We start from the raw sequence: 27,755 nt of genomic DNA, 5'->3' as shown, positions 1-27,755 counted from the left end.
TAGAGCTGTGTCTCTCTTGCTTCGGGTGACCAGAAGGTTGTTTGGAGTCACCCACTGGATACCCCCCTGAAGGTACTCCTAAAAAAGAAATAAAATAGGTATTTTACTGGTTTTCTGGTGCAGGAACTGCCGAATATCTGAGATTCTGAGAGAATTGCCAATCTGAGGAATGCAATCTGTCGTAGGGAAAAGCTCCCCCCAAAATGAACAGGCTTTGGGTAGGTGATACCATCCTGGTCCTGCATTGTCTGTTTGTCAGTCTGTTTCATTGTTTTCCCCTATCTATTTGTGAGGATCTGGATGTGCTGATGTCACAGTACCCTTCCTGCTATGTGACCGGTCCGGGAGCGCATCAGAAAAAATGTCTTGGAAACGTTCCTTATCCAGACTCCTTCATCCTCCATCCCCTGATGCCCAGCTCCAGTGTGATGCTGCCACTGAAAGGGACCTAGATTGAGTGATGAAACACTCTTTTGGGTCTTAAACTATAAATTTCAGAATTGACTTAATGATTTGCCGCTTTTCTGATTTTGCAGTAAAGCCTGTCTTATCTTTTAAAGCAGATCCATGCTCTCATGACTCTGTTTCCAGGGGTCACTGTCCTAATTCAGGAGCTCTTTAAGTTTACTTGATGGCTGCTTCCAATTTCTAGTCCCAGCCGTGGGAGTGCAGAGTCATGGCAGGAGCATCACGCTGTCGGTGCAGCGGAGATGGGAGTGATAAGGGGTGGGCTGTCTGAGCTGAACACAGACAGGGCATCTAGATTAATATTAAACTTAGCTCTGATCTGGGCTCTGGAAGTTGGTTTTACTCGTGCTGCCATGTGTGAAGATGAAAGCGATGAAGTTAATGACAATTTACACCTGTTTGCTTCAGGGAGATGTGAAGATCTATTTGTAAAGCACATTTGCAGGCGATCCGTGTCCTGAATTGCTGAGTCTCAGGCAGGAAAGTGAAATAGGCTGGTGAAAAGCCCAGTGAGTGATGCTGGATGCTGCATCGTTCTGTGTGGGTGCTCGAGGTGTCAGTCTTCAGAGCCCCCCTTTTCCCTGGTAGCATCAGACACAAATTATCCCTTGCTTGGGTACATGCAGGATATCTGCTGTAGAGCTTTGTGCTGAAATCTTTGGGCTGGCCTACTGTAATTGGTTGTTTTTTAATTTCTCCCCTTTCTTTAAACAGGACTTCAGCTGCTGCAGCTTTGCCACAGGGGCGTAATTATGCACGTATTTCAGTGACCAGTCAAATGACTTTGTTTCTGCTGGTAGTTTAAGCTTGCTGTTCATTAAGCTGTTGAAGGAATATAATTGAAATTCATAGGGGAGTTTAATTTTATCAAGCCCTCTGTAGCTGCGTGCTTTTGCTGTGTGTCTGGGTGCATTTGGGCTGCCTATAAACAGCTTGTTTGCTTTCGTAAAGGAATTAGCATGAAAGTGCTGCTGTGTAAGGAACCGGCCCCAGTCTCTGCTCCGTGCTGCTTTGGGTGCAAGAGCATTGACATAAACATGTGCTGAACTGTTCTCTTAGGAGAACAGTTTTATATTTTCAGTAGTTTTGCTGCAGTCCTTTTGCCTTGTTCTGGTTTTGAGCATAAGAGGACACCGGAGGCTTTATGCAGTCAAGGAGCTTTTAACGGCTGCTCTGAGGATGCTCCCTCACTGGCTGGTGCTGGGAGACATCGGCTGCCCTGCAGCCCTGCCAGGCCTTATGGTCCATGAGACTGTCTCTTCTTTGTTTCCCTTTGGGGGACTCCAGCTCTGTGCCGTGCAGCTCTGAAGGGGGGAGCTCGCCTGTTGCCCACGCAGGTGTCAGCTTCGTCTGGGGTCTGCCTGTGTGGGGCTCAGCAGCCAAACAGTGCTTTGATGGCAGGGAGTCTGGCAAGCAATGCTTCCCCCCCCCCAGCACCCCCCTTTACCTGCACCATCCCACATCTCTCTGCTGTGAGACCCTACGCCGTGCCCCGTGCTTCCCCCACGTGCGTTGTGGGGTCCGGGGAGGCTTTCTGTGCCGAAAGCGGGAGGGAGGAGTGGCGGGGCTTGCGCTGCGTTAGATGTGGCGGGTCTCCTCCGCTGGGGTTTCTATAACAGGCAGATCCGGGGAGGAGTTACGGCATCGCTGGTCTGATCTCCAGGCGTGCAAGAGCAGGAACCTTCTCCACCAGCTCCTGCTCTGTGGGAAATGCTGCCTCGCCATTAAAGCCCGAATGGAAATCCGCCGGCTGTCATTTTGTGGCTGTCCTGGCTTTTAGGTGGTGTGGCTGTTCTGCCGACCAGGGAATTGGTGTGCTGATCATGCATGCTGCCTTATCTTACCGCTGCTAAACATGTCATCACCGCTATCCCCATGGAAACGTGGGCACTTCTTTTTTTCTCCTCCTCTTGTGCATGCTAGTGCCTGCAGTCTGGATGTCGCTGCTTCGGCAGCCTTGTTCCTTAAACCACTGACTTTAGATGTGGAAGGTGAGCATGTGGGCAGGCGCCTGGTTATGGAGATGTAGGCAGAAGCTCTTGCTCTGGGTTGTTTTTGCTAATGGGGTTCAGGTACTCAGTCTTCACCCTGTTTCCTTGCAGGCAGGGATGAACAGTGTGGGTGGGTTCGGTTCTGCTCTGCAGCTCGGGGAAGGGTTGCTGTGTTACTGTGCTGTGGCTTTTGCTTAGGTTAGGCTTTTGAGCGATTGTAAAGGTTTTTCTCTGGTCTGACTGAATTGGTTCTTGCTGTTCTCCTTGTTTGTCTGGTATCCCTGCAATTCTTCACTTTAAAAATGCAGGCTGAGAACATGGGCTGAGCCCAGCAGTTCATATGTGCTTCTCTGCAGCATAGTCTCCCTCCATTTTCTTTAATTAAACTTCAGCATCTTCTAATTGCTTTCTAGTGATTGTGCTCCACTCCAGTGGCTTCATCCAAGGGCTCAGCCTCCTCAGTTTGCACCAGAGCTTCTGGGATTTCTGACAAAGTGTTGTAATGCCAGTCCTTCTCAAACTTTTTTCTGAAGTGGATGTGAAGGGGAGCACACAGAGCAAAGAGACTGGCCAAAGATTGTGCAAGAAACCCAGAATGGTAGTTCAGGCAGCTCTGAATTCTCAAATTTGATCTGTAAAATGTGGGGGGAAACTCCCTTCCATCAGTTTTCTAAGTGCAAGTCATCAAGGATGGCTCAGCAAATGAGATATTGCAGTTCTGATGATGCTTTGGGGGGGTGTTACTGTAATCCAGACAGACTCCCTGGATTCCTGTCACCTCAAAAGATCCAAGTGTTGCCTGTTGACTGTAGCTGCAGCTACAGGTTGGATTTTGTGATCGTGTTTTGCTCGAGGGTACTGCCGTAGCCACACTGGCAAAGCTGCCTTGTGAGCCTGTGCAAAGCAGAGAGGGAATTTGGGGGCATTAAGCTCCACCTGGAAGTTTTCAGCTCACTTCATTTCCCTGCCTGAGGTGTGGAAAAAGACTGAAGGTAATGCTCTGAGGTAACTGGGGGTGGAGGGGAGGGCTTGTTAAACAGCCTTTTTCTCTTCTGTAAAGTAAGAACATCGGTTACGGAGGGTCTGTTGCATGGTTTGGAACAGTGCTGCAACTAACTCGTGCCTGTGATGAGCCCTGGGAGGCCAGGAGTGTGAACACAGGGCAGTTGTTCATCTGTTCTGTGCACGGCTCTCCTTGGGAACAGGGATAACTGCATGGATCCTGGGCTGTGTGCTCTTCACCTTTACGTACTGGGGTGCTTAAAGTCAGGAACAAAATGTTCTCAGGGAAGTGTTCAAATCGCCACATCCGCACAGAAACACCAAGTAGGTTGTTCCCTACAGTGGAGCTGAGCCACTGTGGCTTCAGCTGATGGCCACAGGAATCCTGGGTATGTCAGCACTTGGGATGCTGCTGAAGGACTTGCAGGCAGGTGGAGGTACCCGCCTCAAGGCGCTGAAGGTGAAAATGCTGGCCTGGAACGTGAATAAATAGCAAGAAATTAGGTGGGACAGAGAGAGGAGCAAGTTTGTGGTAGACACAGATTTTATGGGAAATGAACTCTTTCTCCATGGCTGTCCTCGGGGTAGAATCAGAGAGTGCTTTGGGTTGGAAGGGACCTCAAAGATCATCTGGTTCCAGCCCCCATGCTGTCAGTGGTAGCAATTCAGCAGGTGTGGAGTCAGACCAGTGATGGTGATCTCATGCTCGTGAGTTAAGAGTATGTTTAGCTTGTAGCTGGGTATTGTGTTGATCTCACTTGATAGGATCCTTCCAGCCCAGCAGCTCACAAGCTCCTTCTCTGAAGCTCTTTACCCCCTCCTCCTTAATGGCCTACTCTTCCTCACATTAAAGGTGGTGACAAGACCCTTGTTCCCCTCGTGCACAGTCAGGTTACTAAAGACGTACCCCTTCCTACAGCCCGGTTACTCTGCCAGAGCCACCTGATTGAATTCACAACAGAGGTGGGGTTAGATGGTAGTGTGGCACAGCAGCAAACTGCTGCAGTTTGGTTGAAGTTGTGGGGAGCATCACTTTCCCTGATTACTCCCTCACTTCTGTGTCAGCACGTCAGCAGTTTCTGAGTTGTTGGTCCAGGATGGAGACTCTCTGAACACGCAGGGACAATAAGGTGCCAGCAGTCTCTCTGATTACCTGGACCTCTTTGTACTTGGCTCTCATTTAATAGTATACTAAGACTTCCCTTCTCATGCCTTTCTGCTTGTTCAAGTTGTGTGATGGCTAAAATGTGACCCTCTCTGTGTAGTCTTGCCTTTGGTTTTGTAACAAAAGGAGTTAACTTGGTGACAGTACTGGGTCCAAGCTGTGGACTTCTGACCTATGCCTCACCTTTTATTTCTTTTTCTACCAGCCAAGGCAGCTGATGTTATGTAAGTTGGTAATAATGTCTGAAGCAAGCCTGGAAATATCAGATAAGTTGCTTCATTCTTTTGATAAGAGAGCGAAGGGGAGAAAAACAGAGCTTAGTGTAAAGTTTATTAAATGGCCAAGCACGTTTAATCTTCCCACCCCACACATTCCACCTAGAATTCAGCATCTGTCATCAAGAGTGGCCCCAGCAGCATTGCTAAAATCCGATTTGTCTTCGCCCAGCAGGTTGGTTTTTCCCTTTCTCAGATGGACACAATGGGTTGGTTGTTCTTTCTCCTTGGGCAGCTGAATAACATGTGCACAAACCCACCTACCCCAGTGCTTTGGAGTCATCAGCATCAGCAAGTTGCATGGCTGCTCGTTCTGGCAGCGTGGCTGCACGCTGGCAGTGCTAACAGGCATTAACATGCATTGGCAACTGCTGCTGTTTTGAAATGGTGTTGTACAGTGACAGATGACTGTAAAGAAGTTGCACATTGAGGGACAGGTATCTGAACACTTAGAGCACATACACAAGCTCTCAAATGCTGCTGAACACTCCTGTTCCCCGTGCCTGGAGACCTTCCTGCACTTTATTTTAATGAGTTTTAAGGATGATTGCAAATTTCATGAGAGCTGAATTGAAGTCCTGAACAGATAGGCTGTCGTGAACCCCTACCCAGGTTGGAGTAGTTGTAGCAGAAGCCATAATGTGTTACCCCCAATTTTACATGTTGTATTTTCTTGGGGTTTTTTCCTCCACGATCTCAGTGTTTTACCACATCTCCTGAACTATCCCAGGAAAAATAAAATAAATTAGCTCCTTTACTGATGCTGGCAAAAGACTTCCCATAAAACACAATGCTCACCACAGCTGTAAGCTCAGAGGATACCTGAGAGCTTGATGTGATTTATTCCCTACTCTGATTTTCACTGGAAAAAAATATGAGGAAGAGGGTTCCCATTGAAGCCATGAGCTGCACCTGAGAGCCCCGAGTCCCAGCACTGCTGCTTCCCTTTGATTTCTTCTCTGCTACTTGCAGGTAAAGATCCAGGCTGGTCCTGGCAGTGTGAACAGCTGTGTGTGTGCTCACCTAGGCATTGCTTCTCACGTGGCTGTTTGGGTTTTCACTCCAGCTTTCCTGGACATGTCCTTTTTATCTAGGCAGAAATTGAAGGTAGTAATTTGCTCGCTCCTGTGCTTGGGAGAAAAAAGCCTTTTCAATGGCAGACATAAAGCCAGGGAGGAATGCAGGAGCGAGCTCTGCATTCTTATTTTGCAGGGACATTTTCTCAGAGCCGAGGAGCTGGCTTTTCCCAAGGGAGCCAGGCTGCCCTTTGTATTCACCACTTGAGAACAAGAGACCTTGCACACACTAAAGCATCTTAAAATGGAAAAGTATCTTTTGGGACTTTCTTTTCTTCATTAAAACCACAGGACTTTGTTCCAGAGAGCTCAGCACCTGTGTGTGCAGTCATTTTTCAACCCTTGAGATGCTGTTTTATATGCAAGTTTTGGACTTGATGTCACAATCTGTGGTGTGTGCTAGGTTTTGAGGACCAAAAGGAGACACTGTCCTGATGTTCACCCTATCTTTGGAAGGCTGATATTCATGAAACTGCTGTGAGACTGGGTTTGTCTTCGGGGTACAGAGCTTGAAAGATAAAGCCAACCCAAGTGAAACCCAAAATAAATCTGCTTAGTTGTATCAGATGGTAGAAGTAGATGCCAGCCTGTGTTAAAGCAAATTAGTCATGGAGCACCTGTGTGATACATGGTCCTTACTAAATGAAAACATCTTCTGTTGTTCCTTTGAGTTCCCTGGCCTCTGGTGAGTGCCTCTCTTATTGTGGGGTTTTCCTGTATGTGTGGCTTTGTATGCCATAAGCTGTGCAAGTGCTGTCTTCCCCAAATTCAGCGGAGTAGCAAGATCAGTGGGCAAGACTGTGGCTGATTCCTCACCATCAGCTGCACAAGTGATCCCTACAGGTTTGAATTGGCAGCGCTGCCCGTGAGCGGCTCAGGAATGGTTTTTCTTGGCAGTGGGGTTTTCTGTGGTTCACTAAAGGGCTGATTGTCACAGAACTTAGACTGGTTTGGGTTGGAGGGACCTCAGAGTCTCCCCAGTGCCCTCCTGCCATGGGCAGAGACATCCCCCCACCAGCCCAGGGTGCCCAAAGCCCCATCCAACCCGGCCTTGAGCCCTGCGAGGGATCCAGGGGCAGCCCCAGCTTCTCTGGGCACCCTGTGCCAGGGCCTCCCCTCTCCCCGGGAAGGATCTCTGCCTCCCAGCCCCTCTCCAGCTGCCCTCCTGCAGCTGAAGGCCGTTCCCCTGGGCCTGGCACTCCCTGTCCTGGGCACCAGCCCCTCTCCAGCTCTTCTGGAGCTGCTCGAGGGACTGGAAGGGGCTCGGAGCTCTCCCCAGAAGCAGCCTTCTCTTTTCCAACTGAGCCAGCCCAGCTCTCCCAGCCTGGCTCCAGAGCAAAGGGGCTCCAGCCCATGGATCATCTCCATGGCCTCCTCTGGACTAGATACAGAGTGTTGCACTAGCAAAACCAGAAGATTCTAAATGATTTCTATGCTCATTAGTGTGATTGATCTATGTACACATTGTGGTGCAGGTGTGGATTTATATAGGAGGATATAAATGGCATTTATCTAAGATGGAATTTCTTAGGAGGAGGAGGAGGAGTGAAGTTTCTCTTCTGTCTCTTACCTGCTATGGAGTGGAATTTCTCATGATGAGCACGGGTGCTGAGCGAAAACTCACAACACTGGATTCAGTCATGTCTTCAAGAGACGAAAATAAAACTGTCAGTCAGCTCCAGAGCTTATATTTAGCATGTCCATTTAAAGATCTGCAGCTTGAGTATCTCTGAAACCGATGCAGAGGAATGAATAAGAAACCATAGCACAAATGAGTGCAGGGTGACACTCTGTTCCACGCGTAGCCTGGGAGCGTTTGGCACTGCGAGCTCATTTTGATCTCACTTGTTGTGTCTTCTGCCTCCTACCAGCCTGGAAGAGAGCTGGAGCTGTGCCTCAGCCAGATTAGCTCAACATGAATGATCTCTGGTTTACAGAGAGTTTATCTAACTTCTTTAACTTTCGTGACAGCAAGGATTGCTTAGATGGGGTTTCCCCAGCCTGTCGCTGGTGCTCGGTGGTTCCCTGGGTCCAGAAATGAAGGGCTCCTAGTGCAGTCCCTTCATACATCCAGGGTGAGCGTGTTCTCATCTGTGGTACAGCAATGCCTTGGGTGGGACACAGAAGTTCCCCACACAAGGTGAGACTAGGCACAGTGTCTGCACGGGGATTTAGTTCATTGTGAGATGTGGTTCCTCATGTGGGTTTTCAGAGGTATTGAAGTGCCTGACTCCTTTTCCATTTCACTTGAAGGGCTGGATGCTTTGGAAACCCCAGAGTCTGCTCTGTTAGCGGCCCTGCCTACCTTTGGAAGTCTGGCCGCTGGGTTTTAGTTTGGAAGTTGGCTGGTTGGCAAGTAACTGTGGAAAAGTGCTGCTGTCAGTGAGGCAGGAGCAGCTCTAAGTTGATTTTCCCCTTATATCAATGACTAAAACATACCTTCCCCCAGCCTAATTTCTGGGTGGTTCTTCTCAAGCCTTGTTTGCTAGGTGGCTTATAGCTAATAGGCAGGGCTGAAACCTGCAATGAAGCCGACCGTGGCAGGGTAAACAGATGGCCATTTCCAAGGAGAAGATACTCAGCACTCTGTATGGTTTTGCAGAGTGGTGAAAATCCAGGTAACGGAACCAGCCACAAGTGAAGGCTGAATTATATTGGATTCCTGAGTCATCAGCTATTGATGCAGAAGATCCTGCTACCTACGCTTCTGTGGTGATGCTGCTAAGTAGCATTTCCAGCCCTCTGGGCAATGACATCAAAGGATAGTGAAGATAAAAACAGACCACTGTTGACTTTGAGAGAAATGTTATATTTATACAGGCAGCTGTTGAGGTAACTGAAAACTTTTAGACTGCTTTAATGAAAGTTTGCCAGTCCTCAACCTTCAAAAACTTGCTCTCAGGCTTGCCTTCCCTCCTTCCAAAAATCACAGAGCTGATGTCGGGTGCTCCTGCTTCCTAGCACAGGAGACCTGCATCCAGAATGGATGAGTCTGGGAGGGAAGCAAGGCCTGCTGTGGGCTGGCTGAGCCCAGTCCCTTGCCAGACAATCTCCTCAGAGCAAGCATGGGGACAGAGACAACTTCTTATGTGGACATCCAGGTCCCAGTGTACAGACTGCTGGGTTTGGGTCTGGTCTGGTTCACACCGAGGGGGTGGTTTTAATGTGTTTGTTTCACAGGATCACAGAATGTGAGGAGTTGGAAGGGACCTCTCACCCTTCACATATTTATAGACATTAGTAAGGTCACCCCTCGGTCTCCTCCAGACTAGAGAGGCTCAGGTCCCTCAGCCTGTCCCCATAAGGAAGGTGTTCCACTCCATCACCTTGGTGGCCCTGTGCTGGGCTCTTTCAAAGAGTTCTATGTCCTTTTTGGGCAGAGGGGCCCAGAACTGGACAGGTGTGGCCTCAAAGGGTGTCCCCAGCTCAGGCACTGGAACAGCTCTCTCCCATCAGCACAGCAGTCAGTGTGTTTTTCCCAGGGATGGAGATACTGGCTGCTGGGCTGTCCAGCCCCTTTGGGCAGCTGTATGTGGGGCTTCTGAAGCAGCTGGGGCGACCTCCCACAGCACCCAGGCTGTGCATCTCCAGTGGGAAGGAGCAGCCAGACCTGCAAAGCTAGTTTCCTTTTGCTTTCTCTTGCAGCCAAGCTCCCTGGAGTTTGGTGCAGGGTGAGCCTGGAGATTTCCTGTGGTTGGCACAAACCCTTTGTTAGATTCCTTGCTGTCTAATAAGGGTTGTGCTTTCATTATGGCCCTTCCCTCAGCATTGCTGCAGACAGGTTTTCCTCTTCTACCCAGGTTTTAGTGAACCTTCTATCAACTTAGTACCTTTGAAATCTCTAACTCTGGCATTTAACATTAATGAGCCAAGAGGTCATAGGTGGAAGAGCTGAGTGGCATGTTGTGTTTGCATTAAAGCTGTCTTTCTCTTCAAATTTAAGCCCAAAATAGGGGATCTCTCAGTACTTCTTTCCCAAATCTTCCCTATCCTGTCTTTGGGATGGGAGTGATCATCTCAGCTTGCTGCTGAGCAATTGAACAGCAAGAAAATAAGCAGAGCTTCTCATTTTAGTATGATCTTGGTTCCTTCACTGGGTGACCTCTCCCACACCAGGCAGCTTCAGTGTCTGGTCTCTGTAAACCTGGGGAGCAGCTCCCCGACTCATAGCCAGCTCCCCACTCTCAGCAGCTGCCACCTAACTGGAGGAACATTCAGGTGGGGGAACTTGGATCATGCTTCATCTGCTAGAGCACATGCAGTTTCTCCAAACACCTCCTGGCCACTTCAACCCTCTGTTGAGGTTAAACAGTTGGTTATGGGAAGACAGCAATTGAGTCCCAAAACATGGACGTTGCTGCTCTGCAGGAGACAGTAGTGCAGACATACCTACCAGCCTTCTTGGAGCTCCATCAGCACCAGACTTGTGATCCCATACAGGGAATATCACCTCAGTCCATGGGTGAAATTGCAGTTTGTGGTGCACAGTGCTGTTTGGACTCTTTGGTGTGATGGGAATGTGCTCTGTATGTCAGAGGGGTCGTTCTGCGATTCATGGTAGCACTTGTTTTAGCAGAGGAATAAAAGGCAAAATGGCCAAGAACTTGCTGGCAAATAAGTGAATGGTTGGAACTGTTCAGGTCTTTGAGATATAAATGTATTTGTGATGGCCAGAGAAATCAGTCATTCTGCATTAGGAAAGCTTGATGGATGTCTTTGGCGGGCCCTTACGAAGGGCTGTGGAAGTGGATCTGGAAATAACCTACAGGGAAAAATACGACATGGTCTAGTTCATTTAATACACAAGTACTCAATTAGGGTTTTGTTCTGCTTTTGTTGCTACTTAAGGAAATTTTAATCATACAGATAGATGAAAATAAGTTACTTCACCCATCCAAAACACCCTTGTGTGGCATTCATCACCCCCAAACTCCTGCGACTTGCACCACATCTGAATTGCACTCATCTTGTTGTTACGTTTCAGGCTGATCTCTGGCTGACTGTGACAAGACCAGATGTGTTTAGTTATGGAACAGGATCCTGCTGAGGGGTTACAGACTGTGCTTGCCCTGGGGATGTTGCATCTGAAGTGTGGGCCTCCATAGTCCATAGTCTCTGCAACTTTCTGTGCCCACAGTGATGGTGGTGGGGTAGGAAGGGCTACTCAGCAGAGCTTAGGCGGTGGGAGAAGGGACATCACAGTGGGGCAGAATCAACCAGAACTCTGTGTTGAGATATTCTGGCTTGAGAATAATAGCTAATGCTCTGGATTTGAACTAAGAGTGGGGTTTGAGGTTTTGCCTGTGATAATGTAGGTATGTTCCTGCAGTATCCTGAACTGAAGTAACAAAGATGACTCTCAGCTTTGCAGCTGGGCATGCTGTCATAGCATGGAGAAGGCTGTGTTGTTCCTAACCTTCCAGTGGGATGTGAATCTTGGCACTGAGTGAAGAAAAGCTTGTGCAATAACCAGTGGGTCTCCTAGCACCTTTGCTGTCACTCCCTCTCTTGATTTATACCAGCCACTAAGATCAGAGGCTCATTCAGGATTGTTTTCTGTTCTTTGAGCAGCTTCCACCCCCTCAGTCTTTGTCTGATCAAAAAACCCCTGTTGTTTACTTACTGACATAGGTCAACGACAGCAGGAAAAAAAATGGTGACTAAGCCAATTAATTGCTGGCTGAACAAAGCCTGCAGACACCATCTCAAAGCACGGGCCTGACAGTAAAGCTGTGAGCTCAGCAAAACAGAAGTTGCCATATTAAAAGAGAGATCTACCTTCCCAGACTGTCCTGCAGGCTCTGTTGCCCCCAGCAGCAAGGTCCTGTGTCCAGAGAGTTTTCTCAGTCTTCCAAGTGCTATTGGGGCCCAGAGCATGGGCAGCACGCTTTCTGAAACCCCCTGATGCAGCTGCTGGAGACTGCTGGTTACTGGAAGCCAGATCCTGCTGGAGACCTCTGTACCACGTCAGACCAATTTAAGCATAGATCCTTAGTCATGCTTTAAAAAAAGTCTACAGAATCACAGACTGGTCTGGGTTAGAAGGGACCCCAAGGATCACAGAGCTCCAACCCCCTGCCACAGGCAGGGACACCAACCTCCAGGCCTGGAGCTACACAAGGTTGCCCAGGGCCCCATCCAACCTGGCCTTGAACACCCCCAGGGATGGGGCCTCACCACCCCTCTGGGCAGCCTGTTCCAGCCCCTCCCCACTCTCTCTGGAAAGAACTTCCCCCTAATATGCAATTTAAACCTTCCTTCCTTCAGCTTCACTCCATTCCCCTTGTCCTGCCATTCTCTACCCTTTGAACAAGCTGATTCCCCTCCTGTTTCTCTGCTCCCTTCAGGGACTGGGAGGCTGCAATGAGGTCCCCCCACAGCCTTCTCTTTTCCAGGCTGAACCAGCCCAGCTCCTCTCATCTTATTTATATTCAACCTCTGTACAGAACTGGATTTTATTTTTCAGATCATTACTTGCTTTTCTGGCTTCTGTGCCATGGTTTGGATTGACCTGGGTGAGGTTTTTAGGGTGCTGGCTTGGGTCAGACCCCGCTGTCCTGTGGGACCGTGCAGTTTTCCCATCTCCTCACGTGCAGACAGCAGTACCTGCTGGGTTTGCTCCTGCTTCTTTCTCCTGTGGAAAAAGCAAATTCTTGGCTTGAAAGCAAAGTTTTGCTTCCATATTGGGGGGAGGCTGTGCTCTCACCCCTCAGCATAGGTTAGAAATGCTCTTTAACTGTTAATTCTACTGGAGGACTTGCTGGAAGAGTGCTAAATGTTCAGACCTGTCTGAGCTGCGTGAGGCTGGAGAGAATTACAGTGTCTGTGCTTTGTCCTGTGCTGCCAGGATGCAATACAGCCTGCTGCTGATACTGCCTCTCCTCAGCCAGTGCTTCGAGCCTGCTTATGAAAAGCAGTGAGCGGGAGGAGCTGTGCCTTTCTGCCAGCCTCTTCTTTGGCTCCTCCACAGCAGTGAGTTAGTGGTTCTTATTCCACCTCTGATTGCCTTAGTTCAACTTTGTTCTTAGTTTTCTATCTTCTTTGAGGACATTCAAGTGTTTTCTGTGACCAAAGTACATTTTACAGTGAGCACTCTCTGATGGGGCTAATCACAGGTATTGGCTGGCTCTGGAGAAGGGAGAATTGCATTAGGTGAGCCAGGCTGTCAGCTGGTTTGATACCTTCACGCCTTGCGTTGTGCTCCCCGAAGCCCAGGGCTGCATCTCACCTCGAGTTAGTTATCAGGTGTCATTTATCAAGTTGTCACTTATCCTGACTTGGGTTCCTCAATAGAACAAATTTCTAATCAGACTCTTTGGGAAGTATTAAGCAAAAATTGAGGTTATTCACCCAGATGAACCAATAAACGTCGGTCAGATGATCATGTTTGGAAGTGTTTTGAAATAATATTGACAGAAATGACTCATGCAATGAATGATAATCATAGAATCACAGAACCCAGACTGCTTTGGGTTGGAGGGAACCTAGAGCCCCCCCAGTACCACCCCTCACCAGCCCTGGGTGCCCAAAGGCCCATCCAACCTGGCCTTGAACCCTGCCAGGGATCCAGGGGCAGCCCCAGCTTCTCTGGGCACCCTGTGCCAGGGCCTCCCCTCTCCCCAGGAAGGATTTCTGCCTCCCAGCCCCTCTCCGCCTGCTCTCCTGCAGCTGAAGGCCGTTCCCCTGGGCCTGGCCCTCGCTGCTCTTGGCACCAGCCCCTCTCCAGCTCTCCTGGAGCCCCTTGAGAGACGGGAAGGGACTCAGAGCTCTCCCCAGAAGCAGCCTTCCCTTCTCCGGGCTGAGCCAGCCTGGCTCCAGAGCAGAGGGGCTCCAGCCCTTGGATCATGTCCATGGCCACCTTTGGACTTGCTCCAACTTGCTCTGTGTCCTTCTTGTCCTGGGGACCTCATCAGTATGTATAAGGGTTTTTTAAAATCCTAACTTGGGTGGGAACAGATCGTTACCCTGACCCAAGCATACCCTTCAGTTCACAGGACTCTCCTCTCCTTCAGCTCTACGGATGCTGATGCTCCTGGAATCTTACACTGCTGAAGCACTTGAGTTAGAAAGCACAGAACTGAGGTGACAGAAAAGCCTTTTCTATTAAAGGCTCAATTTACTGAGATTTGGACTTGTTTTCTTTCCGAGCTGGACACTGTTGATGTTGGAGGCACCAGCTCTGGGGCACCTCAGCCGGTTGGTTGCCTGTTCCATAGCCCGGGCAACTTTTCCTTTGGGGCTTTTCAGTGCAGCTGGTGTGGTGTGAGCACACGGGTGTCACGGGTGCTTGAGGCCTCTCAGGACCTCTCTGGAGGTGTCTCATCTTCCCTCTTTGAGAGATATGATGGTTTAAACTTCTTTATTGGTATAAAGTGAAAGCAACATCTGTCAGCATATTTTCTGCGTGTCCACTTCATCCTTGGAAGGAAGGATGAAGTCAGTATAGATACTGCCCAGCCTTACTCTTGTTCAGTTTTGGTGGGCAGCAATGCAACCACACACGGAGGAAGATCCAAGACTATTACTAAGTTCTCCTACTTCAGAGGTGTCTTGATGATGCAGCCATGTATCATTCTGAGAGGTTTGTTCTTCCCCAAGCCCTTACATGAGGAAGATTGGGTAGCCTTGTTAGGTGGTTTTTAATCCCAGCTACTGATTTCACAATTTTAATTTTCTGGTTTCTCTGACAGCTGTTGTTTTGTTGCTTTAGTGTTTTCAATCTAATTTAATACATACCCTGCACAGCCCTTGGTGAGGACAGGACGCAAATAGATGGTTACAGCTTGTTGGGTCTCTGTAGTCCTTGGTTGTTTCCAGAGAATGTGTTTATGTGGGTTCCTGAAGCATCTCCTCTTCCCTTTTCCCATCCTCCCCCTCTCTGTGGGCAAGCAGGGAACGCACAACCCAGTAAAACATAAACTGAAATGACAAATATTTAATATTCTGCACTTGGTTCATCTACATCTTAAAGCAGAGAGGGTAGGGCAGGGAAAAATCTGTTAGTTAAAGTATTAAAACCCGCCGGGGGCACAACATTTCCTTTCACTTCCAAGTTGTCCAAGACAACTGGAAATGGAAAGATGTTGTCTGTGCCCTCAGGCTCTCACTCAGAACTACCTTAACTTCTCACTAGTCCCAGCAAGTTAAATGGATTGTATTTCTTCCCATAGACTTTAAATGTCTCTAACATAGACAGAGCAGTGCCATTTAGATGCTTTTTAATTTGACTAAGATGACAGCTAACACTGATCTCTGGTATCTTTAACCTCTAAGCCATTACTAAAGTGCTGACTTTCTTCCTGACACAGTTCTGTCCTATGCCCCTTTCCCAGCACAGCTCATCATCTTGTCTAAAAAAACCTTTACAAATTTAGTAGCCATGAGACCTATGCCAGAAGAGGATGTGCCTTGAAAACAGGCTTTACCTGGCTTTTGGCTCGTGCTCCCCTTTAGCCATCCTGACATTATGGGCTCAGAGGTACGAATTGGAGGCTCAGGATCGGAACCACGTCATTCTCTGCGGCTGTATCTGATGTCCTGTAGCCAGACAATGAGCTCAGCTTAGTGCTGGGTAATTCTGTCTTCCCCCACCCTGGGAAAGGGCTGACAAATTTCTCCCAAGGTGGCAACTCCACATGAGTCATCCCTCCAGGATCCAGTCCGAGAAGGACCAGAGAGGGTGCAGTGACAGGGCTTTGCTCCCTGACTCTGTGGTCAGGGTTATTTAACCCTGAGGCCAGTTGCCTGAAGGGTGCTACGTGTTGGAGATGGGCAGAATGGCACAAATACTTCCTAAAGGGGGGGGGGGGGGGGAAGACAGAGAATGACAGGTCTTTATTTCATGCTGCCTTCCTGTCTCACCCTTCCTTTGAGCTGTGATACCCTTTGTGATACAAGGTTGCTCAGAGCATGGAGCCTTCTTGCTCAGTGCTGGGTCTCCTGTAGTAATGATTGTGCCACACAGGGAGGTAAAGCAGGGCTGGTGTTCAGAAGGGGGGTAAAGCAGGGCTGGTGTTCATACCCTGCAGTGTCCCCCCAGACCCAGGAGTGCAAGAGATGTTCTGAAGGGAAGATTTCACCGTGTTGGCCAGTGAGCACTGCTTCCTTGAACCCTTCTCCTCCCTGCCTGTGTCGGGTGTGTGTTAGTCTGGCTGTCCCTCTGGTGTATGTGTGCAGGATACAATTGTGCAGATTTTTAAAGGGAAAATCTTGTGCTCTCAGATCATTTCATTGCATGCCCCACCTTCACACATCGTGCAACAAGGAATAACTCTTCTTTAATCACCTTGGCCATAATAACTTCTCCCACAATCCCACACAGAGCCTCTGTTTCTTGCAGTTGGACAGTTATCATCTGTGCAGTTTTCCAGACCTTGGATCACCCGTAGCCCATTCTCTGCCCTGTTGAGTTCATGCCCATCTGATCTCCTTGGGATGGTTTGGTCATGAAGTCCTTGGCAGCATGTGCTGCTGGATGTGCTGGATTTGTGCTTGGGGGATAACTAGATGTTCTCACCTTGCTGCCCAGTTACTCCTGTTCTCTCAGCTTCCTTGAAAGCCTTGACCCTTTCGCAGAACAGCCCGTGGTGACTCTAGAATCTCTTTCCTTAGTGGTAATAGCTCATTTGGAGCCTGTCATTCTTCATTCAGAATTCAAATTATTTTCCCCCAGTATGCATTAATTTCCATTTATTGACTTTGTATTTCACCTGCTGTCTTATTACTCAGTCACCAGGCATTTTAGGATCTTTAGGTGGAAACTGAGTTTATGAATCCTTGGCTCTAAGCAGCTGCTTTTCTCATCACCCAGCAAACGTAACAGCCTTACAAACTGGTATTCCTAATGCATGCTTTTGTGTCCCATGCTCCCTAGAAACGCCTGAGGCTCATTGTGCTAGAGCAGGGAGAGTGAGAGTCATGTGCTGAGACTTCAAAAAGGGTCAAAAGCCAAATATGAAGGCGGCAGTTAAAGTAGCCAACAGACACATCCAAAGCCCCAGAACACAGTGAGGGAATGAGTAACTCCATTTAATTTCTGGAAACTTCTGGAGCGTTGATTGAGGCCCTGATTTGAGCTGTCTTGAGCTTGTTTGACACCTCTCACTCTGGTGGCCGTGCAGGGATCAGAGGCAGACCTGGCGAGGCTGAGCCCTGTGGTGGCTGTAATGCTCCTTCAGAGTGCCCACGCAACAAGAAATGTCTGTGGGAGTCTGGAACACTGGCTGTGATCTTGTTCCTGACCCATACAGTGACCCACTCTGCATTATCAGTGGACTTTGCTTCCCCAGGAGCTCTGGCGTTTGTTTTGGGTGTTGGTCGAGCAGCTGGATTTCAGGGATGATATTCAGCATCTCCAGAATTCAATCTGAGCCGTGTAATGCTCACTTGATGAATAATTTCTCATGTTTTTCTTGGGTCTGGGAGGCCTGGGAAGAAGTTTGATGCTTCTGCCTTTACCGTGGGCTCTTCCTTCGCAGCCTGAAGAGGCTGATTTAGAAAGAGCTTTTTGGAAGAGCATTGTTAAAAATAACACTGGCTGGCATTTTCAAGGCTGGAACTTCGTGGGTTGTCAGTGTTGACTTTACTTTTAAGAAAAACAAAATTCTCCAAATGCATTTTCCCCTTTGCTTACGTGTATAGGGAACTTTATCCAAAAGACCTGAGCAAATTGGCATGAGAACAGCTTCCTGTTGCTTTATTAGCAAAGGAAGCAAATGAAGCTTCCTTTCATTCCCTCTGAGTGTGGTAGATATAGTAAACACTGTAACTACAGGTCCACCTAAGCGACCTACAGTTACATCTGCAATGCTAGTCAGTAAGAATGTACAGCAGTACTGTTTGAAACATGGAAATCCTGTTCATTGCTGGGCTAGTTGATGCCCATGTTGGGTAGCAGAGCTTGGCACAGTGAGAGGAGCCCAGGTAGCTGCTTTTCCTGCCACGAGTCCTGGATTCATACCAGCACTAAACCTGCTCTCTGTGCTTCAGGGGAAGTTGATGACACTTTGTAGAAAAAACCCCAGCAGTTCAGGCTCATCAATGGCTTTTCAGTAGCTGATGCCCATTAAATTTGGGGTTGACATGCAGGCTCACAGACAGCATCCCCCCTCCAGTGGAGGTGTAACGTGGGGATTTGGACCTGCTTGCAAATGGAAGCTCTTTGAAAATGCTGAGGGCTGTGGTGTTTCTCCTGCCACTCGGTTTCAGGGCAGTGTGGCTTGCTCTCCTCCTCCCTGCTCAATCCCCCTGCCACACATGTTCTCAATTACTGCCTGCATTGAAGCTGCAAACATTTCTTGTGCATCCAGCTTTCTATATCGAGCACTGGAAATATATTTTAGTAATTTGTGGGAGAACTATTATGTCCCATGCTGGGAAAATTGTGTTTATGGTTCCTGCAGGGAAACAAGTTCATCAATTCCAGTCCACAACAGTGTTGCTGTTTCTTCCTCCTTCCTTTGTATCTTGGAGCAAGATCGTAAGAACCTCTTGCCCCCGTTGGATTGAGCCTGGGTTTCTCCCATCTCTGAAATAAAAAGCATATGCTCTGCAGTCTGTGTTTTTCAGGGTTGTCCACAAAATAATCATTGGGTTTTGGCTGAACACAATAATAGCTGCTATGTGTACCCTACATATTTGGGTTTGGATGTGGAGTAGCGCTGCACTTTTGAAAACTCAATTGTGTTTTATTGTTGGTAGGATTTCAAAGTCAATACTTTGCAGCAGAGGGCATTAAAGGAGTAATAGAAGAGAGAGAATCAGGCTTGCCAGTACTGATGTATAGCGCCTGACTGGGCAGTGGGAAGGGAATGGGGCTTGTTCTTTCTCTCAGCATTTGCATTGCCTTCACAGGATAATCCTTTTGGGGCCAGTTGGTAAAAAGTATTCATGAGCCTTTGTTGTTTTCAACTGTGAACCTGAGGTCCCACACCCACATCTGTAACTGAGTTTCTCAGCTCAGCTTCTGATTTGTAGAAGATAATTCTGTGCTTAAGGAGAACACTGTTGTACTCTGTCTCTCTTGTGCTAACGGTAAGTTCAGCTCTGACAGTGACCAGGGGATACTGTTACTGCTGTAAAGAAAAAGTTTTTATAGCATAGCTGCTTTCTGCTTAAATAAATGATGGGCTACTTCAAGTGGAAAAAATTGCTTTTACATCTCTTGTGTGGATAGGTTGGCTCACAGTAGATGGGTTTTGAAGAGTGCTAGCAGGCTGTTAGAGCACAGAGAGAAAAGGAAAAGGTGTGTCTGGATCAATTAGTTAATTGTTAGATAATAAATGAATTCTTTTCCAATGCACACAAACTGAGCTTCCTTTTAATTTACTGCTCCAACTTCCCCTTCAGAGATCTGCTTACAGCACTCTCTCCCACAGTAAAGAGCTGACGTTTGGATTCACTGACTCTCTGTGGAGGCTTGAAAAAATCACAGAACCCCAGACTGGTTTGGGTTGGAGGGACCTCCCCTTTGCCATGGGCAGGGGCACCCTCTGCTAGCCCAAAACCCCATCCATCCAAGGGTGCCCAAAGCCCCATCCAACCAACAATAACTTTCCTGTCATTAACAGTGATAAAACCATAGCAGTATTGTTAAAGATACTTGGAGGGGATATCAAACCAAAAGGAGCAAATTAAAGGACTTGAATAAGAAGTGATGTACACTTTTCCCATTATCCTTGGAGAAGGAAATTACCCAGGCAGCACTGCACTTTGCATCAGATAGGACTTTCTTTGCAAATAGTGCTACAGTTCTTGCAGGTTTAGGGATTCAGTTGCCATTGCTCTAACACCACCTGTTTTCTGATCTGTTGGTAAAAGAAAAAAAGAAGCTGGAGGAGGAAGAGTGATAAAACATAAAACATGAGCAGAGTGATGCCTGAGATACTCGTTTAGTTCCCATTAGCACAATAAATGACAATATGATGGGGTTTGGTTAGGCTTTATGCCTCCATACTTCTCAACAGGGGCAGTTTTAGACCTGCATCACAAGTGGAAGTGGAGCCGTAGGCTGGCCTGTAGGACGGGCGTGAGGCATGGTGCTGGGTTAGAGTTTTTAACATAACCCTGGCAGTTTGGGGTGGGTTGTGGGTTTTGTTGGTTTGGGTTTTTTAAGTGTCCTCTCTGTAAGTCCAAAGATACTGCCATCTAAATTAGCAGACTGGAATAATTCCTGAGGGAATTTGTGAGTTTGCCTAAAGGAGAGGGAGCTTTCCTTGGGGCCGGGCAGGCTTAGGTCAGTAGCGACAGCCACAGCCTCCCCTGCCCATCTCCTCACTCATAGAAATCCAGCTGCAGCCTGGGGAGCTGCACAACCCAGGAGGAGAGTTACTGCCTTTGCAGCGGGACAGAGCTGCTCCCATCCCAGCGGCACCGAGGCTGGGAACGTAACCAGGCCCGGGGTGCTTTCGCTTCTGAAACAGGCCCTGGCTTAGCCATCACAGCCAGTTCTGTGGCTGCCCTCACGTAGCTGGCTGTAGTAACTGGAGGAACGTGTTATCCAAGGCTACTTTATCTTTTGAATATTTCCATTATCGGCTGCTCTTGCATCTCTTGGGTCTGAGGGCTGTGACACCGCTCACGCTGCTGGGGCCTCAGTCCCTTCTCACGGCAGATCCTCAGAAACATGTCTGGGAGGGGCAGAAGGGGGAAAATCTGCTTCTGCAGTTTTGCCAGAGGTGAGCATGGGCAGGGACCCTGTGGGCAGTGCTGGGTGACCCTGCCCTGCTCGGGGCTGAGAGCAGGCACCCCTGCTTCTCCCACGTGCTCCCGTGGCACAGCACTCTGCAGCCAAGGGGGCTTTCTGGGCACATCAGCTCAGATGGCTCTGGAGCCTCACAGGCTTGACAACAAGCCTTTTAAAGGTGGGTTTAAGGTCAAGAAATAGATGTGCTCCCATTACCTTGAGCTCTGTAAAACTAGAGCTGCAAAAAGGCTTTCGCCACCATAACCCATACTGACCCCAGGCAGGGAACCACTGCTCCTCACCCAGATACCCAGCTTGCTGATGTTTTCTGTACAGTCAAGGTCATGGATCTATTAGCTCCATTCATGTTCAGCCATATGTTGATGATATCCTCCAAGCTCAGGGTGCCCCAAGCCCCATCCAACCCGGCCTTGAACCCTGCCAGGGATCCAGGGGCAGCCCCAGCTTCTCTGGGCACCCCGTGCCAGGACCTTCACCCTCCCCAGGAAGGATTTCTGCCTCCCAGCCCCTCTCCAACTGCCCTCCTGCAGCTGAAGGCCTTTCCCCTGGGCCTGGCCCTCCCTGCCCTTGTAAATAACCAGTCAGTGTTGAACCCTGAAGAACGATGCCCTGGGGTTGTGTGAATTGAGGTGCAGCGTGGGTGGTGATCTGCTGCGGGCTCCTGTCCTTGTGCTTTGCACCCTTATCTTTGAGGGTGCTTACGTGGTGCCTTGCAGACCAGAGTCCCAAAGTGCAAGTGAGCCATTTGGAGGTAACTGGGTGACTTTCCTCAGCATGTGGAAGGAAGGACTCTTGCCAAGCACCTGGCACTTGCATCATCTGGGCACTGGCCAGAGCAATAAATTTCAGATCCAGGTTTTTGATTCAGCCCCATTCACTAATATAGGTGGTGAGTGGTGACGTTCCAAGTGAAAATTGCACAGCAGAGCTGCCTTGAAATAATTTATGACCCAGGAAGGAAAATCTGGGCTAAGAATAACTTTTAATTACATCAGATCAGTAAATTATTCTACTGATTCATGCCCAGGACAAGTCTTAGGTATAGAAGATGTATTACCTTCAGCGTGCCCACACCTCAAATCACTGGTTTGTATATTGTTCTCATTGAGCTCATGAAAAAAACCTCTATATTTAGCTCCTTCGATGGACAAATAACAGATGAGCGCAATAACACTTGCATGGTCTTGAACTGCATTTATATTCCCTGCAGTACATCTCTGCTAAGCACTGCAGCCTCTGTGCAGGTTGGCAGTGGTGCTGGGATGGGAAACCAGCATCGTTCACATCCATCAGCTGGAGCAGCTTCCTGAGGGAGCTGTGCTCAGGTGGCCTCAGACCTTTTCATCTCTCTTGTGTATCTCCCTTCAGTAAGCTGAGCTTTCCACTCCGTTCCAGCATGTAACACGCCTTTAGTTTCTTCACGTGGTGTATTTTCTTACTACAACTTCAGTGTAGTTTTGGCTTTTGCCTTCACATTTGGCAAGAATTTATTTCTACACATAAGTTGAGATAAAACAGATTTTCTTACAGGAATCTTCCTGAATATGATTGTGGAAGTCTGCTGAAGGCGGGGGTGGGGGGTGGGGGATAAAGCAGCCAAGTTGCATGCTGCTTTGTAACTGGGTTTTTTTAGGATTATTTATTTAGTATTAAATAGTAATAAAGTAGTATTCATGATTTATTCAGTATTAAAGCAAATGCTGTCATGACAAATGAAGGAAAGATCCATTTTAGCATCCCAAGCAATGGTTTTAGAAAGCTATACTGCAAACACTGTGCTTTGACTAGTGGCAGCATCATGACCAGGTCTCTGCTAGTCCTATGAAGCAAACTCCCAGGTGTCTGTTTACAGAACTGAAGAAAAAAATACCCTCCTGTGGTTATGTTGCAGGGTAACTGTTGAGTATCACAGCTTTGTTCATTCTGCAGCCTGGGAAGTCTGGCCCAGCCAAGTCTAACTCCAGAAAAACAGAAATCCTATCAGAATCACTAGTTGGTGGTGTTTCCAGCTACTGCTAATATTTCATTCACAGTAGTGACTTGATTTGTGGAGGGGCTCTTATGGTCCACACCACACGGAACTGTTCTGATGAAGACCTGAACCACAGTTTGATACTGGTTTAACAAAGGCCAATATGGGAAACACCCAGCTGACATTATTTATTTGTTTGTTTATTTTACTAATCCTTGTTTATTTTTGCCATGTGTCCTGGCTTTATCAGTAAGCTGTACTTAAGATCAGTATCTTCTCCAGCCCATCACATGTATTCATTTGTTTAATTGTCTGTATTGCAGATCATCCTTTTTGGGCTTTGTCTTGATTTCTGTTCCTTCCAGTTGTTGATTGTTTTTCTGTTACTCTGCTCTCAATTGTCTGAAGCCTGGATAAGGGCTTAGATAACTTCCCTGGCTATGGGAAAGCAGCAAGGAGAGAGGGGCTGACTGAAGGTTCTCCCTCTTAGCTTCACACAGTGTAATCTGTAGCTTAAGCCTTGTCTGTTGTTGTTAGGGGTGAGGCGAGCCCATCATGGTCATTATGTTGGAAGTTTTGGCACAGCACAGGCTGTGGGATTTCCCTGAATTTATGTCTCTTCACAAATGCTTGCTTTCCTTGGCCACAAGTCTGATAGGTTTGTTTTGTGCTGGTTTTGAAAATGATTAACTTTCTGTAATGAACTGCTGTCACAGTGACTCTTTAGGCGGCCCCTGATTGTGTTTGCTAATGTCTCCATCCCAGATCTGAGCAGGACTAATGGCTGGAAAGAATGTTGCCAGTCCTTGGGCCATCTCTAACAGTGCTGTGACATCTTCAGAGCCCTGGGGCAGGCTGCCCATGGGGGGTGTGGAGTTTCCATCTCTGGAGATATTCTAGACCCTTCTGGACACCGACCTGTGTGACCTGTCCCAGGGACCCTGCTTTGGCAGGGGGTTGGACCCGATGAGCTCTGGAGGTCCCTTCCAACCCCTACAGTTCTGTGATTCTGGGATCTCTAGCATTTCCCTTGGTAGGGACAGCGGCGTGGAGCTTGTTTAAACAGCTCATAGGAATCAAAATGTTCCTTTTAACAGAGTAGCAGCCTTCTGGTATCAGGCTGCAGCATTAAGCTACTGTAAGAACTGCTTTCTGATCTGAGTATTGAGTGGAAAGTCAACGGACCCCTATTGCAGGGGGCTTCTTTTTGTCTTTGGAGTTCAGCTAAGCTGTGCTCCGTCAGTCTCGCCAAGAAGATGGCAAAGTGTTTTGGCTAACAAACAAATATGCTGTTTAGAAAACACCAACCATTTCACTGTTTGCTATTTTCAGTGGCATTTGACTGTATAGTCTTGTAATTAGATGGTGTAAAGTACTTAACATGTTACACAAATATGTCAAAACGCATTAACAGCCCAAGTGTTCTTTACTGCTTTTCCTAAATACATTTCACAATATGTCGTACTAGAATCCACCTCTTGTCATTATTTATAAAACTGCAAAGAAGTTGAGATCACCAAGAATTAGATGATTAGCATGAGACTGTCTTTCTGTACTAAGAATATATATTATCATGATAATGTACAGAGTGAAGCATACAAATCCCTTCTCATCTAGGAGACAGCCTGGGATAAAACCCAACAAATTATGTTTTTCATATTCACTCAGATCAACTTTCTGCTGCTGCTTCTTAATTCGCATTCAGCTCCACTGCTGCTTTGCAAACTTTTGGGTTACCTCCAGACTTTGCATGTGAATGCTTTAGGCATTATGTTGCTTTCTAATGCCATTTGGCTGTGGTTTCTGACATGGGGGGGGGGGGGGTGTCTGCAGCCGCCCACTTGCTCCTGGAAGGATCTTTTTGCCCACCTGCTCCTGGAAGGATCTTTTCCACAGAACAAACAGCTTTGCAACACGTTACCCTGCCTAGGCACCCGGTAACTACATCCTTTCCTTACACATGCCAAGATGGGGCTTGTGGCTCCTTGAGAAGAGCGTGGTCTGTGCTACCTTTGGGATGACCCATGGCAGTGTCCCCACACGTGCTTTCGTCCGACCCAGGACTGGTGGAAACCACATCCATTCCAGAATTACAGCCCTTGTGATCTGGGCAGGTCTGTGGACCAGATGTCTTGAGGTAGACACTTGTGGTGCAGACCTGCAAGGGAGACTAACCAGTACACTTCCCTGCCTGCTTTCTTCTCCCAAGGAGAGGCTCGTGCTGTTTGCAAACTGAAGTGATGCTGTCGCTGCATCCTACACACACTTCCCTGCTCTGTGCGAGCTGGGGCATTACTTCCATACACAGTGTAAGCTTTGCAGTTTGGAAGATCTAATCTAATAATAGATTGGTCTACATTTGCTGCCTTGCCAGAAAAAGACATATGTTGTCAGGCAGTCGAAGTCAGCAACAGTGCTGAAGTGGAAACGTGCTGAAGCACGAAGAAGGCAGGAATCCAGAAGAATCCATCCGAGGTTTGGCTATTAGGAAACTAAAAATACTGTCTTCTTACATGTGTGCTTTCCACAGGTACTTTGAGAAGTACTGCTTGCTCATGGTTAAAGGGCAGTTCTTTCCCCTTCTTGGCTCTGGTGATAACAGAAGATGCTGTTGGCATCTGTTTACCGAGAGCTGGGGTACGAGCAAAGAGAAAGGATTGGAATAACATGAATGGAAGAGGCACGTGTAGTATAGTGCAGGAGAGAAATATGACACTGAGTTCTTCCTGTCACTGATGAGTCAAGACACAGTTTTGGAAGTGGAAGTCAATCTTTACAAATCTGTGCTGAGGCATGGGTTGGAGGGTGAGGCCTTCATGAGATGATAAGAAGATTTTCCATGTCATCCTTTATCATGCAATGTTTGCAATTCTGATCTTTGGGGTTTAGTTTTTCCCTGGGAAAAAAAACTCATCACTGGCTTGAACACAGTGAGTGTATAACACAGGAACCACTGGTCTGCCCTTCTCCTACTGGCACAAAGACTTTGCTTTTCATTTCGGATGGATGCTGAGCAGAATGGCAGTGAAGTGGGGATTGGGCTTGGAGCTGGTGAATGAAGATGTGAGGGCTTGACACGTGTTCTGAGCCAGCAGTTGGGGGATTTCATCTGTATGTATCCCTTAAATATCATCGCTTTCAGATGGGTGCTAAGAAAATGGCATCTGTGGCCATCGTACTTTATCTGCTAGGTCAGTGTGTGCACACAGATGTGCATTACTGTCCATTTTATGAAGGAATTTTATGAATTCCTTCATAAAAGCCATGCAGATCAGGAAGAACACTTTTTTGTTTTGTTTTGTTTCAATATTGGTGTTTCCTCCTCTAAGGCCACTAGCTTTCCCCCAGTCAGCATGCTTGTGGCTCGTGGCGCAGTAGTAGCAAAGAATTTTATTTCAGTGACTTCTCCAGGGAATTCATCCACTGAGTAATAAATCCTTAGGCCTCCTGGGAGCCACCTGGAGAAGCATCCCAGAAGTCCTTTTTACCCAGCTTGGCTCACCCATTGTGCTGCATCCCTGAGCACTGAGCAGTTAAGAAGTGAGAGCAGAAATAATGTGGGATGCGGGCTTCCACTGTTCTCTGGGTCTCTTGGCAGTATTCCTGGAGAGAGTTGAGTTAGTAAATGTGGCTGTCACAGCAGCTATTACCAATGACACAAAATAATTAAGTTGTGGTTTCTGTTGTGGTGGGGCCACTTCTGTGTTTTATAGTGATAGGTCTGTGCTAGGAGGGAGAGTGTCATGCTCGATTGTCGTGACGGATGCTGCCGGGGGGACGGGCAGCTCTCTAAAGGCAGGTTGGGTGGTGCTCACTGTTTGCACAAGGCCTGCTGGTGCCATGGCAGATCCCTAACAGGGCTGCGTGGTGTTTCTTCCAGTGAGGGGGAGGGTACCAGTCATCTCATTTTTCTCCCTGTTGTTTTTGGAAGGCAGAGCTGCAATCTTTGTTCTTTTCAGCCAGTCAAAAGAAGGCTCAAGCCAGCTTCTCGTCCGATTCTCTAGTCAAGTGAATGCTGCCATTTTTTGATGTCTGGAGCCACCAGCGTGGGGTTCCTGGCTTTCAGAAGTCCTGAAGACTTCGGGACAGATGCTCAGAGGTGCTGAGAAGCCCTGGTAGTCCCTGGTTGCTGAGTCCGGCTGAACTGCACTTCATGCAGGAATTACCCTGTGAATACCAGGGGCCTTGAGAGCATTCTTTCTTGTTCCAACATTTAAAATGTTTTCTGTAGGTTTCCTCTGAAAGCCTGCTCTTTGGTCCTTATGGACATGGGATCTTCCTGTTGTACCTGATTCAGCTTCCTGGAGGGAAACATTTCTCCTGTAGCTTGGGTGGCAAACACAGTCCATGTGCTGTGGGTTGCTTCTGGAGGGGCCACAAGTCCTACATGGCTCAGAGGAGCCAGCCAGCACTGTGTGGGTGCTCCACACACACATGCTCTGCTGAAGGTGAACACGAGCTTGCAAAAAGTTTTGCAGACCTTCCTGCCGTTGCTGGGGACCGACTGGATAGAAGCTGGAGAAAGTTTTAGGGTTTTTTTTTAAGTAGATGTTGCTGTGCATATGTTGGTGTGTCAGGGGAAAGTCCTTTTCTGCTGTAAGTGGTGTTAAACCTTAAGGCTGAAGCTTTTCTGTTTGTGTGTCTACAGTGGAAGAATCCCATGTCACATTCATTTTGTATCTCGTGGTAGAGGTGACATTGTGCTCAGCACTGAATGAGATGGAGAGGCTGAGCCACACATGGCCTGCGGTGTCAAAAGATGAGCACGAAGCAGAACAGAGACAATAGGAGGTGGGGGGTGGGGGGGAGCTCGACCTTGCGTTCCTCTGCTTGAGGTCCCCCACCACTTCTCTCTTCACCCGGAGCTCCACAGGGAAGGGAGGCATCTACTGAGGGAAGGGGCAAGGACCAGTGAAGGAAATTGGGATGCTGTCTGCTGGTGGGGAAAAGCCTCTGCAGTGGTAAGAAGAGATACTGGAGCTTGGCTGAGAGATAAGATGTCAAACCTTGGCAAGGCAAGAAACTTTGGTGGGTCTGCAGGGAAGATGGATGCATGTGTGAAGCCTGGGGCTGGTTTCGGAGGGTGTTGGGGTGGCCAGTGA

General features: G+C 48.0%; 1 protein-coding gene across 1 annotated transcript in view; it reads left to right on the top strand.

The window, feature by feature from the left end:
- The window catches only part of CASTOR2 (cytosolic arginine sensor for mTORC1 subunit 2), a 114,756-nt gene that overhangs the window by 34,734 nt on the left and 52,267 nt on the right, over positions 1–27,755 (top strand). The window lies entirely within an intron of this gene.

The sequence above is a fragment of the Gallinula chloropus genome (genome assembly GCF_964237585.1).
Source record: "Gallinula chloropus genome assembly, chromosome: 19".
In the NCBI taxonomy this organism is placed as follows: Eukaryota; Metazoa; Chordata; class Aves; order Gruiformes; family Rallidae; genus Gallinula; species Gallinula chloropus.
Note: the sequence above shows the minus strand (reverse complement) of the source record. Positions and strands in the feature narration are given on the sequence as shown.